The sequence below is a fragment of the Vanellus vanellus genome (assembly GCF_965231255.1).
Source record: "Vanellus vanellus genome assembly, chromosome: Z".
NCBI lineage: Eukaryota > Metazoa > Chordata > Aves > Charadriiformes > Charadriidae > Vanellus > Vanellus vanellus.
In genome coordinates, this window is record NC_138908.1 from 66,309,261 (window position 1) to 66,315,260 (window position 6,000).

Below are 6,000 nucleotides of genomic sequence, written 5' to 3' on the forward strand. Positions count from 1 at the left end.
GCAGCATAATCTCTGAGGATTACACAGAACACACCACATAAACACAACGCAATACTTAACAACTTTTAGCAAAACCGCATATCCAAGGACTTGCTCTGTACATTGTCTTTTTAGTGCTCTCACTTAGAAAGGCTCCATGATTTATTACCTGAGCATAAGCACCCCACTTTTGGGGGGTCTGTATTTCTGAGTAGTAGCTCCTCAGACTGCACTCTTCTAAAAAAGAACAATGATTGCCCAGGTAGCATTTCATTGCATCATTAGTAGGTCTTCTCTAATGAGCTGCAATAATTAAGTGCTTAACAAATCTAGCTCTATTTCATTCTTTGTGAAGCCCTTATGATCAAACTGTGAGTCCACAGCTCGTGTCTTTCCAACAACACACAGAAAAGAAGAGAAATGAAAACAGAGCACTAAGCTGTATTTAGGATACTACTCGGGCAGTTTGCAGCAAGTATTATATGATACAGTTGCCTTCAAAAGCAGACAACTGGCCTGGACTCCACAGCAAGTACCTCCCAATCCTATGTGCCTACGAATTTATGTTATCAGAACAGCTCTAATTATAATACGGGAAAAATTTACACAGACAAATAAATTATACCTTTCCTGAGTTTTATGTATCCGCACTGGTGGCTAATCAAAAAATTCTAATTACCTCTCTAGTTCCAGAAAACATTTCAGTGTACACTGGAATCTGGCGAGCTTCCATGGTTTTAAAATTGTATTGGGGAGCAAACACCTCATGGACAAGGTATGTAATTGCATATGAAAGTGCATGCTCTTCCTTTTCATTTGTTAGTGACTGCTTTGATGTGTTTGATTTTCACAGGCATGGGAGGATGAAAGCAGAATCTAGCCAAAAAAGGCTAAAGCAAGAAGCAGGTAGTCTCTCAAGTCCTGCACTTTTGTTCGGGTAAGTGATGGCACCTCATCTGGATACTAAACCAAGCCAAAACTGCTTTTCTGCAGCTGCTGTAAAGTGTAAGTTAACCAGGGCTCATTAACTTCACCAGGCAGCAAGATCTGATACAGTGATCTCCAGGCCTTTGGAATAGAAGTGGAAACATCACGGAGCACAGGGCCCACACCATGGCTGTGACACGGGCTGTTTAGTTCAGGAGCTGACCTAAGGAGCATTTCAATGCAGGCATCCCTCTGCCCTGTGATGCTGGGGAAGTTGAAACACTCAAAATGGACCCTTTCAGTTGCTTTCATTAACATTTTTGCATTTTCCAGTTTTTAACCAGTGAACTCTCATAGCACTTCTTAGGAATAGGCAGAAGGCAAAGCTGGCACATGTGGCTCCATGGAAGGGGTAGATGTAGACTGTGGGCATGGAAGCAGCAGGACTTTGTAACACATCTGGAGGCTCCTGTGCCCAGTTATGTGCCTCCTCACTCCATTGCATATCCACATATACGTCACAGCTTAGAAAAGTCAGCCCTTATCTCCCCCCTACCAATTGTGTATCTAGTCATGGGCTAAAGTGATGTAACACCAGTCACTACACTGAGCTATTGTGCATGTTTACTGACTTTGCCTGGTCTGATTATTACTTGTGCTGTGAACACAGTGAACAACGTCTGAAGGTTGGAGAAGAGCACAGAGAAAAGTAACACAACCACAAAGTCCCAAACCTCAGCTTGCTTTGATAGTTTGCTGATATTAAATATCTTCCCACTGTTGTGTCAGAAGATATTCTGAGCTTTTTCTATACAAACTTTTCCTTACATCTTTTCAGTTTTATTTTTACACGATTCTTTCTATAGGTGATGTGAGTTTGCTCCCCAGCACCAGAGCACACACAGAGACAGGAGGGGGAGTCTGCATCAGCTCGCCAAGATGAATTTCAGGCTCCTACTCCTTTTGGTACCACTGCATTCTGCAGCATGCAGCATGATATACTGCCAGGTAAGACAAAACGTAGAGGAAAACACTGCGAGTAGTGACACCCTGGGTGAAAATACCTACTTTGGAATAGAGGAACACCAGAATGAAAAAAAAAAAAACAGGGGAAGTGGGGAAGGGAAGTGGGTTCCAGAAATTACCCCAAATTGCCTTTTCTGGAGGCGAGGGAGCTGTTCAAGGGGTCTGGAAAAAAAGTAGTCTGGAAAAAAACAAGTCTATTTTAAGGATCAGAAAGAGGGTATATAGTAAGCCTGCCTCCAGTGGCTGGCTGGAGGCTCAGGGAGCTGTGGGAAGGGAGCAAAGGTCTCCACGCAGGAGCCTAGTGATCCCCACCAACCACACACGCATGGGATGGGGGCTCTGGCACGTTGCAGACAGCACCACACACCAAGGGCAAGCCAGGAGCCCTGCCTGACTCAAGTTCTTCCCCCGGCCCACTGCCACAGCAGGGGAGTTTGATACTATGTACATTTAAAATCACTGCAATGATGCGTGGTCATCTACTATTTTAGGGTATACCCATGGTGGAGTCCTCAGTAGCCAGACCTGTGCCCGTGGTGCTGTAGATGGTATCTTCCTCCGTGGGTGTGAGCAGCTGCATTGGAAAGAAGAGAGATTTCCTGAAGTAGGTTCCCGATGGAAGTGTTTTACATTTCTGAAGGGCTCATTAGTGAGAAATGAGAGAGCAAACTATTAGTCCTTTGAAGACAAATAAAGCTTTTCTAAACCACATCAAATAGAGATGGACTTGAGCAACACTGTTTGCACTTTCTAATTTTGTGTAAACTTCCAAGGTGTCTTGCTCTGGGCCCCTCTCTCCTAATAGGTGGTCTGAGGCCCAGACACTCCCCTTCATTCTGAAGAATAATCTATTGAAGAAAAGCTAGGTACCTCTTCCTTTTCTAAATACTATTCTGAACTCCATTTCTTAAGTTTCTTAATCTATAAAATGGGAATATTATTTTCTTCACACCTTATTAGGGCTAATTAATGGATGATTGTCCATGTATTTAGCTATACAATGCAAGGTCTTATTACATTAAATTTAATCACGTCCCATTTTCAGGCTGTGAAAAATGCCTCTTCTTTTCCACCAGTTACCCAGAGGTGGACAAATAGAGCTCATCCTAGAGTAAGTCGGGACCTCTGTGTTCAGTTCAGCAGGGTTACGGCACACCTCAGCTATGGGCCTCAGAAAGGTCTAATACCTGCCTCTGTATGGAAAAGTTACATGTAAGTAAAAGGGCTGAGGTCAGTAGGAATACAAAGCAATAATTCCAAAACCCAATAGTTTTCATAAAGAATAATCTCCTTTTAATGTACTTTAACAATCCTATGAAATTCCACAGTAATGCTGTATGTTTCTAACATATTCTACATGGTGGTTAGCAAAACCTGGGTGGGAAGGTTATAATTTTCTCTGCAATTCCAGAGTGTTTTGCAACAGACACTCATCAGACTGACACCAAAAAGTTGTATTTTCAATGCTGGATGTAGGATATGAGAATTGATAGAGGAAAGGGAGAATTTGACTGTACTAAATTGGGGGTTCTGTCTATAAACTAATTCCATTTGATTTTATGTGTTTACATCGGTGTGAAAACCTGATGTTAGCTATGAGGCTTGCCTGCCTCCTTTCTGTCATTATCTCCTTGTGGATGACAATTCTGGCAAGCGATGACAGTGAGTTGGCAGTGGAGGGTCATTAAACATTGACAGTCCTTTATTCATGGAGCAACACGACGGAGCAGTTTCGGTTTGGGTTTAGCGGAGCTAGGCTGACTGAGCGGCCACATCTCTAACAGGCAGTCCCTCCTTGGGGACTCTGCAAACCCACACTGCAAGGTACTTACCTGTGGTTTTAGTTCTTTACATTAAGTGAGCTAAATCATATGTATAAACTAAATACATCATGGAAGGGCAGATAATGGCAACTGTGATCATCTGACCTGACCACTTTTGTAACAAAGGTCATAGGACTTCCCTGAATTAATTAATAAAACTTTTTCATAGAAGAATATGTTTTCTTCCCCAAATCAGAACCCGAGGACACTGGAGATGGTGCCTTTCCAAAGGACTTACCTGACTTGCAATGCCTCACCTGTGAGAGAGGGTCTTGTGCCCCCTCTCAAGCTCCAGGCAGCAGCAGGAGCAGCCAAAACCTGCTCTTCATAGTGGGTGATTGCAGGATCAGCAGGGAGGAGAGAGCTCCCTGTTGTCCTCCCTGGGCAGCAGGAAGGATGAGTTTGGAAATCCCAGAGAAGCTTTGGAGGACTTTCCTTAACAAACTGAACTTTTTCTGGGGCAATTCTGAAGCTTTTGAGGTTCTGCTCAACTCTGAACTCTGTTTTATTTGCTAGCACTGTAGGATACTGAGCTTACCTGGATGCACACAATGAGAAAGCTTTCTCTTTCTTGTGTAAAACGAAAAATCACACCACAGGTACTATCCCCTCTTCCAGAGGAATGAGTAAAATAAGACAAAGCTGATAACCATTTACAACAGCCTAAGGGCAAGTAATTTCTAAATTTTCTGGAGAAATCACTGCTTCTTGCAGGACTGCAGGTGCTGGCTGGTATTTCGGTTAAGTACCATACATGTCCATTGAGAAGGTGGCCACACAAGTGCTACAGAAGAACATTCTTTTTAAAAAAAATTCAAAATATTTTGTGCTGGTAAGAGGAGCCACATTACTGTTTAGGAAAATTCAGGAGGTCTTTCAGCACATTTATGCCTTTCCTGAGACCATCACCAAGGCTTTGAATGCTCTGGCAGAGTTTTAATGACAGGGGCAAGATAAATAGGTTAAGACATCCATCCATTTCTCTTATAAATATTCAAGAGGGCTCATGTTGCCAGGTCATTGTGTTAAGGGTCTGAGCCATATTTGGATTAGAGACCCTGGAAAGCTGAAATACAAAAACTCCTGTGCTTTGGGAAATTTGCTTTGGAGGTACAGCCTGTTTTGGCCACTAAGCCTAGCTGAGTCACAGGTGGGCTTTTCGCAGAGGATTCCCAAATAATTGCTCTCTCTTCTGACGTGCTTACACACATGAGCTTTACCTAACCAGGTACAAACCTATACCATTTTCTGCTGTGCAGGCTCAGTCTTGTCCCTTTGCCATCCCCACAGTAACCGTCTCCCACTGTCCCAAATAAGTGATTCACTGTGACAAGGGCTGCCACATCCAAACCAGTAACTGCCACCACTCTAGATGCAGCTCAGTTGAAACACACTACCATGAATCTTCCTGTGGTACCCAGCCTGCTGCAGCCAGAGTCTGGCAGTGCTGTTGGGAAGCTGCATGTCAACTTATACTTGCACAACACTATGAGTTTTGGTGGCTTTTTTGCTGCAAATGTTGATAAAAATATACCTTTTCCTGTCTGATAAAACAGTTATACTCTTAGCAAATGTGACTGATGATTAACTGTCTGGCGTTGAGTAAGGGATTACCTCTTATGGTATGAGACAAACACACATTCCACTGTTTGTAGGAACAGCTCTTAAGGTTCTGACTTACAACTTTAAAGAATCAATCCCCATGCCAGATCTGCTCTAAGCATTACTTAAACTTACTGGGCGTGGCACAGCAGTTTGCGTGGCAGAAGGGCACGCAGGAAGGGCGCTGAGCATGCTGCCAGTTCCCGAGGTGGGTTCACCAAGCTCAGGCATGTTCTCCACCCGCCAGAAAGTCATGTCCTCAGCACCTGCCAGAGCAGACGCAGCAACACAGAGAGCGCTCCCTCAGAAACACACAGGCACCCACGCCAGCACTCCCTGCAGCCTCGCACAGCGAGCAAGGGCTAGTGGTAATAACGGCTGTGTGAGGTGTGAGCAAGTGGATGATCTGCTGAGCCTGGTGGCCGAGCTCAGAGACGAAGTTGAGCGACTAAGGAGTATCAGGCAGAGTGAGAAAGAAATAGACTGGTGGACCCAGGCCTTGAGCTCCTTGAAAGAGAGACCGGGCCAGACACCGGAAATAAAAAAAGACCACAGGGATATCCTCTCCTTGCCCTGTAGGGCTGAAGGCACGGAAGGCAGTGGCCTACCAGAAAATGGTGAATGGAGGCAGGTGTCTGTTAGG